The following is a 16790-nucleotide window of genomic DNA, read 5'->3' on the forward strand; positions in this document are numbered from 1 at the left end:
ATGATTTGCAAGAGATGCAAACTGATTTGCATCATAACAAAAACATTTGTGTACTATGTGAATATGTAAATGTTTCATTTTTGCAAATTTGAAGTTAATTTTATTGAAATCGACTCCAAAGACAAGACAAACTGTGTTACAATAAAATACACAGTGTATTGGAACATTATAAAAAAAATGATTGATAAAATGTTTGACTGTTGTCTGTACCTGTTGCTCTTCTTTCATTATTTTTTCAGCCTGAACATCTACAAAATCCTCTCTTATAGCAACAGTGGTATATGGGGGTGCAGAGATGGTCTAATTGCAAGAAAGAAAAAAAACTAGGTAGCTGATTGTGATTTCAGTGTACCCACAAAGTGTTAAATTACAGGCATCCTCAACCCAAAGCAATGGACCTTTTGATGCAGGTTGCTTGGCAACAACTAATTTAAGCTGGTTTTGTGTGATACGGTACTTTTTTATTTGGCTGGAAAAAGGAAAATTGTTTTGCACATCCGCATCCCTGGGGAGAACCCATGGGGGATTTTGGAAGCCGGAGGGGTTAAAACATTAGCCATGCTTTGGATGTTAGACGTGTAAAAAAAATACATTTTGGGCTAACAATTAAAAACAACATACAGACCCATCCAGGTAAAAATAAAGTATACTTGGAGTCGAGATAACAAAACACTACTTAAATACTAGCAAATACATGTAGTACATTGCTATTTTGTGATTAATAAAAGTGTAAAGGTTATATACTACAAATGCTGGGTTGTTTCAACCCATAATGGGTCAAATATGGACAAACTCAACTGTTGGGTTATAAATAACTCTATGCTGGGTTGTTGATACCCAAACATTGCATGAAACAACCCAGCATAGGTTTATTTATACTTAATTGTAGCACGGCTACTTTACATGTTTCTACAGGGCGAGCAATTTGTGCTTTTGGTTTTTTTTTAGAAGATGATCTGCTGTAAATTTGTGAAATGTTTTGGTTAAGATATTGAACAAAGAGTGTTTTGGAGACATGGAAGTAAATTTCCTCATCTTATGTTTTTTTTCCAGATTTTTGATGCAAGTTCAGCATTTTGAAACATGTCAGCAACTCTTAGTAACTGATAGCTGGGATTGAAAACATTTTTACACAGTGGGGTTAATTGTCACACAGTGTTACAATTAGGGATGCACAATATATCGGCCGACATATTGTTATCGGCCGATAACTACTTATTTATAATATTATCGGTTATCGGTCTGATAGCAAAATTAGGCCGATAAATGAAAGCCAATAAATGATGGATTATTTTGGTTTGTTGAACCACTTCACTTGTTCATTGCTGGCCATGTGGAGTTTTGATTGGTGCTTTTTGTGACATAAGCACGAAGATGACACGTGTTGCAGGCTTAAGAAGAGTATGCTAGTCTAGCGCAAAGACGAGATGTCCGCGGTCTGGGAGTTTTTCATCGTGAAAATAATATGAATATTTATCGGCCTCTATATATCGGTTATCGGCCCCCAAATATAAAGAGTTATCGGTATCGGCCAAAATTTCCATATCGGTGCATCCCTAGTTACAATTAAGCCTCAGGTATACAATGATAACAAAACAATGTAAATACTATTCATTAAAATGAGAACTGTTAATACAATATCAGGTGAAATGAATGGATGAATGTGTGGATATCTATCTATTATAGGCAGATATATAAACAATATTCACCTTTCGTATATAGACAGAATTTGATTGAATTATTTGTGTTTAGGGATGGGACCAAAGTTATCACGGTTATCAATATTATCATGGTTTGGTTAAATTCAGATGGAAATGTTCAAAAAGAACTGATACACACACTTAAAACATTTGAACAAGTTTTATTTTTGAAAATCACAATTTAATATTTCATGTCCCTGAAATTATTTCTGTGGTAAAAAATAAATAAATCTGTCTAATAAGTTTACCATGAATGAATACAATACATTATCCCTTAGATGTCGTCTTGTGCAAAAAACTATGTTGCATGTGCGCGCCTGCGTCAAACTGATTCTGGCTGGACAGGATTTATCGTGACTTTCAAAATCACGGTAATCAAACACGTTTGTAATGATAATTAAATTTTAAACAATAATACTAACCGTCAGGACATTTTATTGTGGTTACTCGTGAAACCGGTAATCATCCCATCACTATTTGTGTTTAATCTTAATTTTCCCTCTTTTTGTTACAATTAACCCCACCTATGGGGTAATTTGTAACCTTTGCACTCCTGTCACTTTCGGTGTAAATGTACAATAACAGTAGGTCCCACAAACAAACTTTAGGTGTTCATTGGTAGCATAGATGTGGGTGTTGATTGTGTAAAAAAAATGATTAATCTAACTTAAATATTTTTTGAAGTCAAAAAGCACATACTAAATACTAGTAATACTTAAATTGATTTTAAGTTAATTGAAATAATACGGAAGCCAAGAGAGGCCATGCATGCACTATTATTATTTTTGCTTGCTTGTTTTCTCGTGATCACATCTTAATTTCTCGTTATCTCGAGATAACAAAAGTTGTTTTCTCGTGATCTCGACATAACAAAAGTCGTATTCTTGAGATGTGATTAAAGCTTACGTGTACTCGATAGAACGTGTTGTTTTGTTTGTAAACAGCAAAAGCACATTTTGCTAAATTAGCATGGATGAACAATGAGATGAACATGAGATTTTACATGGATCAGAGATTCGCTCAAACTGAAATAGATTTGTCAATATTTACAATTTTACAGTGGTGAATTTAGGGACCGTCTTTAAGTTACTCAATAATATACATGTTTATACTTTTAACAGCATTTAAATGGAATGACTTAAAGTCAACAAACAGTCACAAAACCAACGTGTTTATGTGGTTGTCAGCTATAATGCACACTTTTTAGATTTTTGATATTTATTTAAATAAACTATTAAATACTATTGAAGATACAAACGTGTACAGTAGTACTTTAGAGATGGTCCCTAAATTCACGAACATGAATGTCCAACTTTATTTATTTATAGTCTATCGGCTACACATAGCTACACGAGCGAATTAGACCCCAACTCATATGCATTAGCAGTCCACTTCAAAATACACTACATATTATGGACAGGAAATTACATTATGACATTTGGATTATCATGTCAGGATAACGAGAAAATTAAGTCGTGATCACGAGAAAACAACTTTTGTTATCTCGAGATCATGAGAAAACAAGCAAGCAAAAATAATAATAGTGCATGTCCTCTCTCGGCTTCCGTAAAATAAAGTATGAATTTTTTTTTTTTTAAAGACGACAATTTTATATATTGAGTGCAAAATTTTTGCACATTTTTGTATAACTTTAAAATGCGCAAAATGATTCAAATCAACAGCAGAAATTATTTAGCTGGATTTTCCTTGAGATAAATTCCCACAGGCTGCTTAACTCTCAGTACTTTTGACTTGCTAATATAGTTTGGAAAGATACTGAGATAATGGCTGTGATGAAAGGCTTCATTCATGTCAAAGTGAGTGCCAAACACACTCACTGAGATGATCAAGGCAGCCAAACGTCACGTTTTTGGTGCGATCGTCAACAACAGAGCGAAATCGTATTTCTAAACACAAGCTAACTCGTGCAAGTGTTGAGTTAACAGCACCTCTAAACATGAGAATGTTGATGAAATGACAGCAGTAAAATTCTTGTAATAAAAAGCGAATGAAGCGTTCCAGTGTTCCTCTGTGCGGAGCTGTGAAGACTGTCATTAAGACCAGTGCTCTATTGAAATCTAAATTCACTGGAATCATTAGAGGCCTGGACCTCCTTCTTCCTCTCTTGTCATTCATTGGGCAGGAAACCAGATGACTGCTGGGAAATAAACAGCACATCAGTGACTCGGCATTAATGTAAGACAGATAAGAGACTTTCAAGCGTCTTAGAACTATATAATTAGCCATTGCTTTCTTAGCATTTGAATGGGCACTTAAACTTTGAAAGCTCTTATTGTCTTCAGTTACTGCCCTATACTCTTAGCATCAGTTAAGCCTTCCATTCAAGAGGAAATCAAAGGTCCCAACATTAAAATTAAGGACAAGAAGCCTCGCTTTTGTAAATCAAAGACATTTGGCTCTTTTTTGTTTTGTTTTTGCATCCGTTTATTGTTATTTTAATGGATTACTTTCAAAGGTGTCAAAGATAACGGAGATGCTGTCTCACTGACTAGTGGGTGTGCTAGATGTGAAGCCAAACCTCATGAACAGCTTTGAATTTTCTTGCTGAGCAAATTAAACTTTGTGGGAGGAAAAAAATCGAAATAAACTAAAAAAATGTAATTTACTAGTTTGGCAACTCAACAAATTTATCAGTATGCGTTTTCTGGTTACACATTAACTAGATCAGCTATTATTACTAGCTTTAATGGTCTTAAAGGTAGACAAAACCTTAACCAACCTGACAATCATTCTTTTAAAAACACATTAAATATGCACTGTAGTTGTATAATGAGCCAAGGAAATACTTTTTGGTCTCACAGGGACAATGATTATGATGGTGGTCAAGGCTGATGGGCAGCAACAGAGAGCCTCCTCACTGCCGATCTTACAGCAAGAGATACTGGCAGTACCATCTGTGTGCCCTGCTCCTCATCTCGAAGCTTACCAGAACCCACACGGCACTAATGATAGAGGACAACTTGTCATTTGTGTCCCAAATATGACTCTTTTTCCTATTTATCACAACCTTGCATCCTGGCAAGACCAAGCTGCAGTTCTCTGCCGTGGTTTGCCAGTGAAGGACTGGATTATTAGGGCCTAATGATGGGGTCAGCTGCAGGACAAAACCTGTTTAGGAAAGCTGGTGCCCATGTCTCGGACCTGCTGCCGATGGCAGAACTAATCATGTGTGAAAAGGCAGCACGGTGTGGTGGCACCGTTGTAAACCCGCAGGACAGCGAGTGTGACTTGATCCTTCAACCATCGGAAAAGAGCATTAGCCACCATGCGAAAGCTGGTGTCATAAGACAAATCTTGTTACTAAAAGCATCTGTTTAAATGGATCAGTGCATGGGTGATTCTCACGAAAACTTGGTTTTAAAAATGTCAAGCATGAAAATGTAAAAATTGCTTAAATTTACTTTTTTTCCCACCAGACATTGAAAAACATAGTCTGGAGTAAATGGGAACATTAATTTAAAAACTTTTACTTATCATTTAACACTTTTTGTAACATAATTAAAAAAAATTAGTCCTAAAAAATCTCATTACCGCAACAGTCAGAAAACATCAACACTGACATATTTTCCAAATGACATGACAAACCTGAAAGAACATAATTTGGAGATTCTGCACATGCATTTAAAATCAAAGTATTATGCTTCTATTAATTAAATTAACATTTAATAAGCATCTGTTGCGGTAATGATAATCAAAATGTCGTGTAAGCATTCTGACAAGACAATATTTCAAATTAACTGTAAAAAAAATGATCTTACCTGGTAGCCATCTTGAAGTAACTGGTCCATGTGCTTGGTCACTCAAAATCAAACTTTATTAAAATTCTGTATGTGTGCTTAAACTGTTCTCAAAAAGTGTTGCGGAGGTTGAGAACATCAGGCATGGACACATCATTTTCCAAATTTTTCTTCATTATTATTATACATGAATATTCAGTAAATATTTTTCTGTCATCTAAAGTAGTCTAGCAAAACATCCATTTATTTTTTCCCTAATATTTTTGTGTTAATTTGATTAAATTACAACATAACGCATGTTCAAACACAGCCGGACACATTGCGGTAATGAGAATTTCAGCAGAAAATGAGATAAAATTTCCAATTAAAAATTCTTATGTTGAAATCACACATTGTGCAAGGTAGAACACAGTATTGTGTTAATTCTGATGCTTTTTAATGTAACTATATTACACATTTTAAAGCTAAAATCATTACTGCCGTGGTGTTTCAATGGTTTCGTGAGAATCACCCGCAATTTAAAAAATATAGTGGTTCACTTCCAGTAAACTAACCAAAAATATTGATGCCTCATACATAAAATTAAATTCAAATACTCTCTACATTTACTCATTTTGGCAGACGCTTTTGTCCATAGTGACTTACAGTGTATTACAAAGTGTACGATTTATCATTTTATCATTATTACGCAAATTATGCTCTACCTTTTGAGCAATGCTACATTTCCTTTACTGTAGAAAAACATGACTGTAATTGGCTATTAAAAAAACCCTCAATGTCCAGCTGAAACCTTCAGTTTCAATAGAAAACTGCTCTTGATAAGCAATAAAATAATTTCCCAATAAAGCAAAGTGGAATGCACCACCATATGCGAACATTTCAGCAAGATATCAAAATAAAAACTGATACATGCCCAATATTTCACTCTTCATTTGATTTGCAGCATTCCTTAATGACATGACACTCGACAATCCGATTTCATCAGCACTTAAATTCCCACTGAGCATGAGATTACAGCACATTGACAAACATGCAGGGAGGATGCCGAGAGTGACCGGGGGGCTTTAAATTAAATTACATGCACATTTCAAACTCTCAATGGGAGGCCAACAGGAATTAGACCATGTGATGGATGACACAGCCTCACCAAATCTGACAGAGGACAATTATTTTCTCTGTTACCGGTCTATATTCTCATGTCCTGTGGTTGTTATCCTATATTAAGTTGCTTAAACATTTTCCTATTGTTTTTTTGTTATCATTGTGATTGTGTTAAGGTACTGGAATCTTCCTGCACTAACAATTCCCCGCAGCTTTGCAAACACCTTTAAAATGCATAATATGTCATACAGACAGACTTCAATTGAGTTTGATGGCTGATGCTGACATGCATTACAAACAATTGATTCAAGTTCCAATTACCCTGAACAGAGAGGAGCTTTTGACCCATTTAAAAACAGACTATCAAAGCAACCTTTCATATGCTCTTTGGGTAATCACTGTATAATGGCTTGAGAACTTACCTAAATGGCTCAAATTGTCTCTCTCACTTGCTCTCTCTCTTACACACATATGCACTGCTATTATTATCATTGGTCTATGTATTAAACTAGACAGATAAGGATCTTCTCATGTAGTACCAAAATCATTCATTTTTCTATCTTTGAGTATGTTGTTTATGTATACAGAAAGTTTTATGCAAAGCAACCTACAGTGCATTAAAGATTATTGGTAGCGATGGACCGATATATTGCAGTGGCAGAAATATCAAACTATATTTGAATGATTTTTTTTCTCTGCATAGGCCGATAAATCTTTCAATCAAAATTTTTCTGTTACTTAAATTTGTTGTTTGTAATGAAAAGACACTCAGATGTAAAGCCAAAATGACTAATCACTATTCACTTTTTAACATGACATTATATTGTGTCACACACAATAACACACTGGTGTTCAGCAAAATTTTATTAAAACAGTACCGTGAGATGTCAGATCCACATTAATTATGTCTTGTAAATATATTTTAAGTACTTTAAAAGGTTATATTTCTAGATATTATGCATAGCAAAAGTTTATTTAGTTTCACAAATTTTCTGTTTATCTCACATTTGCCGTAATTACATTTGTGTTATATAGGCCAATCAGCCATACTGCTTTTTTAATATCGGTTTTCGCATCGGCCATTAAAAAAAACCCACATCGACCACTAATTATTCGTCATTTTGTGTGCTTTTATTCACTTAATAACAGCATCCCACAGGTGCACTACAGGTGCAACATGAAACATTCAGATTGTTAATATTGAATTTTATTCTGAATTAAAACGATTAATACAGGATACATATTTACATTAATGCATTTGGCAGACACTTTTATCCAAAGCAAACAGTGCACTCAAAGTATGCACTTTTTATCATTATGTGTGTTCCATGGGAATCGAATCCACCGACCACTGCTTATTTAATGCCAACTGACCTACAGGAACACCATATAGACCGTTACAGAAAAAACAACATAAACAAACAACCTTTGTTAACTAAACACAACTTTTGGTAGATTTCCACATCAATAACAAACAGAAGTCCTTTTAGAGTAGTTTATTTTTGATAACAAGCCAAATAAATTACAAGTAAATTACTGTACCTTCATTCATATTTCATATTTAACGCATATCAACTACTACACTGAGCTAACGTTACTGTGTAAAATTAATGTATACGGTATTAGCTCATTCTTGCCTGGCTGCCAAACCTCTCTGCACAGTTGTGATCTATAGGGCTGTCACAATTATGACATTTGGCTGACGATTAATTGCCTGTTTTAGGGCTTTGATGTTTAATTCTCATAGATTTTTTGTTTGTTCATGAATTCATTATTTAAATTAAATATTTTGCAAGGTTTACCTGACAGTAAATATTTATACATATATTTAAAATCAATTATTTAATGAATATATCTTTCAAAAAAAAATAATCATCCCGAAATTGGTAATTGCTGTTTTTGGAAATGTATGTTTTACCTGGCAATTCATACTGCTTATCAAAGTGTTGCAGCATTTCTTTAAATGCTGTTTTTTCACTGTATTAAATGGCTTTGCAATGTATCGCGTTACATTGTCAGTCAAGGAGCGCCATTAGATACGGTCTCGTTTATACAGGCGCTGCAGCTCCCCCTTGTGTTTTTAGAGAGATATGCAATCATTGCGGTAATCTAAAATCATCGCAATGAGGTCAAACAATCGCGATAAGACGATTATTTAATCATTGTGACAGCCCTAGTGACCCATGCTCGCCGTCTCCCCGCATCTTTAGCAAATCAAAACACTTTATTTTTGTTCTGGCAGTTTGCCAGTAGCCAGACCCATAGCCATGCATCCAATAAAACCGTATGCATCTGGTATAAGAACTGACATTAGATTTTATGGCCAGCAGTACAGTAAGTTCAAAAGGTATGATTTCTTTGGCCCTTAGCTAATTAGCATTAGCACTGCATCACAATGAAGGGAAAAACTGTTGTTGTCAGCACTTAATGCAATTCCCCATTGATCTTTAAGCACTTCTTAGGAAAAACAGGAGACAACTCTCTCTGTCATCATGATATTTTGAAATTGCATATAAAGAGACTAACGTGTTCAAACCCCACACTAAAATAATGCACAGACATGCACAGATAACAACAATACGTAAGCAATAACACTAAAATATTCTAATCCAGGTTGTTTAAAATGCTTTTCAAAGGCTGTAATTTTTAACTAAGTGCAACTCCAACAACATGTTATAACAAAAATTAATTTTAACTGCGAAAACATAGGTAAAGAACTACACTACCCACAATGTATAAGTGAGATCCAATTACGATCATAACCGTCATCATGAGACCTCCTGCAGGGGGAACCCCGCTATAAATTTTTGTTCAAATTTATGCTTTGCTGCAATGATATCAAAGTTCCATGAGAAATCATACGAAAGAGTTTGCTTTTAAAAAACTTGTGCGCCACTTTGATGTCATCTGCCTAACAATTCCTGGCTTAGCATGAAGTCAAACACACATGTGAATTATCACTATTATGAATGCACCAATGTTCAGATATTTTTTTACTCAAATATTTAAAATGATCTTTTAATAGCATCATCATATCCTGTGTATTTCTGCTGTTTTGTCTGAATGCTAGGGTATGGCAACTGCCATACTCTGCCATACTCTAACGCTGCCCCTGTGTGACATTATTTGCAAGTTAACTCAAAACATCTACTTTGACGAAAATCCAGAAATATTTTATCGCAACTAAGACATTCTACTTAACATTACATGTTTTATAATACCCAATAGGCAGACGCCTTCATCCAAAGGGACTTACAGTGCATTCAAGCTATACATTTTATCAATATGTGTGTTTCTAACCCATGATCTTTTGAGCTGCTAATGCAACACTCTACCAATTGAGCTATAGGAACACATAAAATATATCCTAAATTTATTAATCTGTCACTTGATATGGTTCACGAGAGGGGGTCCAGTCAGACTCTGGCCACTCTGGTCACACAGTAGCTGCCCAGGATTGGGGCAATTTGGCCATTTTTAGCTTCCTGCTAGTTTGAGCCTGCCAGTGGGCTAGTTTTGTTCCCGAGGCCAATTAGCGAGCCCTACCTTGGCCTGCAGCTAAAAGGCTACTAATGGGAGAATGTAGGGCACAGAGGGAATTCACCTGAGAGGTGTGGAGAGATCCCCACTGAGCTTTAATCTGAGTGCAAATGGGAGGTGGTGACGGTAGTTTGGGGGGCTTGGAGGACCTTAGAAGTTTTTTGCACAGGGCTTCATTGTAACCGATGGTCGTTTGATCCTAAAATAATGAACTTAATAATCTCACAGCAGTAGAAACGGGTGCTGCTCTACTATACTGCCAGGTGTGAGAGAGAGGGAAGAAAACAGACAGTGTTTACATGTGTGTAGTAGGGCCAAGGTGCACAGAGAACAAAACAAGAAAAAAACAATTTTGCCGGAATTTTTTTTCCTGTCTTCCTGTATTATCTGTATTTTACAACCCCAAAACAGAAAAAGTTGGGACAAAGTAGAAATTGTGAGTAAAAAAGGAATGGAATAATTTACAAATCTCATAAACTTATATTTTATTCACAGCAGAATACAGACAACATATCAAATGTTGAAAGTAAGATATTTTGAAATGTCATGCCAAATATTGGCTCATTTTGGATTTCATGAGAGCTACACATTCCAAAAAAAGTTGGGACAGGTAGCAATAAGAGGCCAGAAAAGTTAAATGTGCATATAAGGAACAGCTGGAGGAGGATCAATGTTTAGGAATAGGAATGTTGTCCTATTCTTGTCTAATAGAGACTTCTAGTTGCTCAACTGTCTTAGGTCTTCTTTGTCGCATCTTCCGCTTTATGATGCACCAAATCTTTTCTTTGGGTGAAAGATCTGGACTGCAGGCTGGCCATTTCAGTTCTCAGATCCTTCTTCTACGCAGTCTTGATGTTATAATTGATGCAGTATGTGGTCTGGCATTGTCATGTTGGAAAATGCAAGGTCTTCCCTGAAAGAGACGACGTCTGAATGGGATCAAATGTATCTAGAACTTGGATAAAACTTTCAGCATTGATGGTGCCTTTCCAGATGTGTAAGCTGCCCATGCCACACGCACTCATGCAACCCCAAACCATCAGAGATGAAAGGTTCTGAAATGAGCGCTAATAACAACTTGGGTTGTCCTTGTCCTTCTTAGTCCGGATGAAATGGCGTCCCAGTTTTCTAAAAAGAACTTCAAATTTTGATTCGTTGGACCACAGAACAGTTTTCCACTTTACCAAAGTCCATTTTAAATGACCCTTGCCCAGGGAAAACGCCTGCGCTTCTGGGTCATGTTTAGATATGGCTTCTTTTACCTATAGAGTTTTAGCTGGCAACAGCGAATGACAAGGTGGATTGTGTTCACTGACAATGTTTTCTGGAAGTATTCCTGAGCCCATGTTATTATTTCCATTACAGTAGCATTCTTGTATGTGATGCAGTGCTGTCTTAGGGCCCGAAGATCACGGGCATCTGGTATGGTTTTCCGGTCTTGACCCTTACGCACAGAGATTGTTCCAGATTCTCTGAATCTTTGAATGGTATTATGCACTGTAGATGATGATAACTTCAATCTCATTGCAATTTTTCTCTGAGAAACTCAGAAAACTATTTTTCGCTGCAGCATTGGGGGAATTGGTGATTCTCTGCCCATCTTGACCTCTGAGAGACACTGCCACTCTGAGAGGCTCTTTTTATACCCAATCATGTTGCCAATTGACCTAATAAGTTGCAAATTGGTCTTTCAACTGTTCCTTATATATACATCAAAATTTTCTGGCCTCTTATTGCTACCTGTCCCAACTTTTTTTGGAATGCGCAGCTCCCACGAGATCCAAAATGCGCCAATACTTGGCATGACATTTCAAAATATCCCACTTTCAACACCTGACATGCCATCCACATTCCACTGTGAACAAAATACAAGCTTATGAGACCTGTAAATTATTCCATTCCCTTTCCACTCACAACCTCCACCGTGTCCCAACTTTTTCTGTTTTGGGGTTGTAGGACCATTAGCACATTCTCCCAAATGTTTAAATAAAATCTATATTATTGCACTGTAAAGGCGAAGTATAGTCCAGTTTTACGCATACATTTTCACATTCCCAAAATGTGCACGTGAATTTCGTCATCGGAATAGTAGATTTTGTAATCATGCATACTTTGTACACATAGGTCGCGCATGCGCGTACGGGAGAATTTAGTATGTAGTCCAGTACCGTATTTTCCGGACTATAAGTCACACTTTTTTTCATACTTTGGCTGGTCCTGCGACTTATAGTCAGCTGCGACTTATATGGCAAAATTAATTCATACTGACTAACATGAACCAAAAGAAATCATTACCGTCTACAGCCACGAGAGGGTGCTATATGTTGCTCATGTAGCCTACCCCTGAAAAAAACTGTTAACTGAAACATTAACTTAAAGATAGCAGAGAAAGACTTAGCAAACAAAATGCCCCCAAAAAGAATAATAATTTTCTAAAAAAATGCGACTTATAGTACAGTGGGACTTATATATGTTTTTTTTCCTATTCATGACACATTTTTTGACTGATGCGACTTATACTCCGGAGCGACTTATAGTCCGGAAAATACGGTAGATGCATTGCAAGGCTGTGCATTCGACCGTGCACGTACGTTCGTGTAAACATAAAAACAACTAACTATACTCCGGGCTTTAGTCACCAACTCAGCAGCAGGGTGGTGCACAAATGATAGTCTGTGTCTTCTGTCCTGCAAACAGAAGCTAATCGAGGTAATGATGGGGGCCTTTAAGCTAACTCCTGCCCCATCATTTACTTCAACTCAAATCTTAACCACAGGCCTATTTTTATCATTACTTTTTATGAAACTAGACAAACTTCAATTATATTTAATGGAGAAAGTTACAAACTCATTTTAGATTCATAGAGGAAATTAAAGTAAATGCCGGACATCTATTTGACTCATACTAATAGTGTTTTGTAGATTTTGTTTTGGTAGCAGCAGTATACGGCAAGATAATCCCACAATTATTCGTAAGCCGATTGTCCAGTTTCTATAGGTTAGTTTAAGCATTACAAATATATAGAAATTCACCCATTTGAGTATTCACATACTCATACTCATTCAGATTGTAATTGTTACAAACAATGTAAGGCAGCACAATTACATACATATCCATGATGAATATGCATAACAAAGACCAGCTGTGTGTATTTCATTGGAATACAGAGATGCGACAAAGCAAAATGCAAATGAGTCTCAATTCAGCGGATCCGAAAGGGAGAGAGGACCCATAAAGAGACGGTGACCTCAGGCAGTTTGGTCACCAAGGCCAACCAGGAGAAAAAGTCCAAGGTTGCTGGGGTCATTAGCCTAGAAAGGCTGTTTCCCATAATTGGCATAAATGCCTTCAATCAGGTGCAAGGAGGAGAGAGCTGACCTCTGTCCCTTATGATAGGCACTGGATGGGGGGCTGGAGCGTAATGCACCCATTACAAGCTAGTGAAGTCCAGGTGAATTGGTGTTGCCATTTACTGCACATCCCCTGGCATAGAGGCAAACACACAAAAAACACAGTGGGTTGAATGGAGAAAGGGGGAAGGCAAGCTCTCATATCACTGTTACTAAATCTGAGCAAGGTGTCGCAAATGCGAATCAGAATGCTTGTATCATGCCATGACTGCACTGTAAAAATATATATTTTTATGTTACTTTAACTTAACAAATTAAGTTAAACAATTTCAACTTGTTTTTCTTAGTTATGTCAACTTATCAAAACTTTAAAAAGTAGGTTTAATTGGCTTGTTTAAACTTCATGCATTTTTTACAGAGTGTGTTAAAACATTTTGTTAATCTTTCCTAATATTGTAAAACTATGCAACGTAAACATAGCAAACTGCAAAATATTTTGCACTAGGGCTGCACAATAGTAACGGAAATTGTGATATCTCTGTAAATGGTGCCGTTGACGGTATGTGATACGATAATGCTTAAAGTTTGTAAAATCAATTGGAACTTATTAAAGGAGACATTTTACAAGACTTTTTTAAGATGTAAAATAAATCTTTGGTGCCCCCAGAGTACATAAAGTTTTATCTCAAAATACCATATAAATAATTATTATAGCATGCTTAAATTGCCACTTATTGGTGCAAGCAAAAGTGTGGTGTTTTGGGGTGTGTTCCTTTTAAATGCAAATGAGTTGATAAAATGCAAACACTGATCGCCATGATAGTGGTTCAATTGTGCTGTCAATTATTTCTCTCTCTTTCTCTCTGCACTGGCAGTGCCATGGTTGGGTAGTGCAGATGAAGGGCAGTATTATTACAATAAGATCAACTTCTGACATCACAAGGGGAGCCAAATTTCAATAACCTATTTTTTCACATGCTTGCAGAGAATGGTTTACCAAAACTAAGTTACTGGGTTGATATTTTTTCACATTTTCTAGGTTGATAGAAGCACTGAGGACCCTATTATAGCACTTAATCATGAAAACGACTTTTAAAATATGTTTAAAAACTAAAAATTATATAACCAACATACAGTACGTTTCTTTCTGAAGTGGATCATCTTCCACAAGTCAGAGCACAAACAAGCAATCATTTGTGTGCCTGTCTTTCCTAAAACTTTGACTATACACAACCTTTTGAAGTATAAAATGATTCAGATATTGCAAACTATTGCGATATGCACCTCTGCTATATTCCGATAAATTCAATATATTGTACTATCCTACTTTGTACGAAAAATATGTAATTTATTGATACACACATATAAGTCATATAAGACTTTTAAATATGAACAGTAATTACTTCAAATTGAGTCTTACAAATAAAAATAGCTTTAAAAAAAATCTTCAGCAATAATAATACTGCAGTCTTTGTTTAAATGTATCTTTGAGAAAACATCTCAATGACCTGACGAAAATGATAAAAATGTCAAAAGTCTATTTAAGCTATGAAAGAAGTTTGGAAATTAGTTTATGTTAAGCTGAGATTTATGTTTTCATGTAGAGACACAACTCCCTAAGAATGTAGTCATCCGTGCCAAACTGTTTCATTCACAGCGCCGCTGATAAATCTCACATCACTCTGAGGTTACAGCTCCAAACACAATGTCATCTTCACTCCACAATCCTCAAACACAATATTAATATGCTGCAGGCAAGGCTGGCTTTACGCCCACAAAAGATGCACACTTGAGTCTTTAGTTTCCTTTGTAAAGTGAACACCATGGTTGCAAGTGCACACTGAAGAAGAAAGCAAACAGTCAAACAGCATTACTATTCAAAGGGGCTCATAAACGTGGACACTACATCTAGTTTTGTTATTTTTTAACTATTCGTTTTCAAAATAATATTTGATGTTGCCAGAAATCAAGTAATTGATTTCATGTTCTAATAAGTGAATGTAAGAAATGTAATCTGTTTTTCATTGTTTTTGCATTGTGATATGTGAGTTTGATGGTTCTTATGTAAACACTTTTTAGAGAAAGATTTCCTTTTTTTTTTTACATTTATTGACACATCTTCTTTGGGCAGTAAAGCCAGTGTGCAGAATGTGTTAGGACCATGGGTTATGCATATTAAAACTTTTATACTGGCCTCAGAAGCACCTTGTGATCTCTCTGTACTAAGTGCTGGGCAGCAAGGTCATAAATCACAAGCTGTGAGGGGAATATCTCATTGGCTGCCTGCATTGGACCGCCTGTGCTAGGATTAAGAATCTAAAGCTAATGTCACACAGACCCCTGAGAAATCTAAGACAAAACGGATAAATGCAGGAGACCCTGCACCCCACACTCCATCACACTCATTTTAAGTGGGACGGGATGTTTCGTAAGGCATGGCAGGGTGCCATCTGCATATACACAAATTACAAAAATGTCATTGTGCTTCCTCATTATATATAATATAGAGAAAGTAAGAGACACAAACACATATACTACTGCATATAAAGTATACACGGCATAAACGTGTATATTGCATAACATAAATGATAAAACACAATTTAATTATTCAGATGTTCAAAACAATCATGTAAATGGTTGGAAAGAATTTAGGGTTGGACATTACAAGTGTGATGAGGCACTTGGTAAATAAGCTATGACGTCCTCTTTTAATCTTCTTTTAGGTCAATAGGGTAGCAGCAGTCTTTTGGGGGGGTTTATTAAAAAGGATAAAGCGTCTCTCTAGACACATACGGCTAATGCTTTCCTTTGGGAATGCTCAAAGTTCATGTGCTCTGATATCCAAATCCCAGCTACCCTCTGCGTACACACAAACATTAACATACAATGCCATGGACTTACATATTACATATTTATTCACATAAATGAATTTTACATATTTTTTTCTTTTTTATAATTATTGCCAAATAGCCTGTATATCTATAAATAGTATAAATACAATTTATAAATACAAATACCATCCCGAGCAGTCGCAATAAAAGAAAGGAATATGTCGCAACTCGCCGTCCAAATAAATAAAAATGGCATTTATTACCTTCCAAGTGGAGCACTTAAATCTGTCATATCTCAAGTGAGGAACACTTAAAACAACTAAAGCGAGATAAGCAGCGGCTGTTGAACGCTTACTTCCTCTCGACCCCCGGGAGGAGGAGGTATCCATCAACAGATGCCCTCGGGTGGAGGATAACAAATTTGTTCTTTTATATAGCTTGCATAACACCGCAGGGGCGCAATAGTAAGACGGCATGTGGCCGGATGTCGCATTCTGTCCAGTTCAAACC

The sequence above is a fragment of the Misgurnus anguillicaudatus genome, chromosome 10, assembly GCF_027580225.2.
Source record: "Misgurnus anguillicaudatus chromosome 10, ASM2758022v2, whole genome shotgun sequence".
In the NCBI taxonomy this organism is placed as follows: domain Eukaryota; kingdom Metazoa; phylum Chordata; class Actinopteri; order Cypriniformes; family Cobitidae; genus Misgurnus; species Misgurnus anguillicaudatus.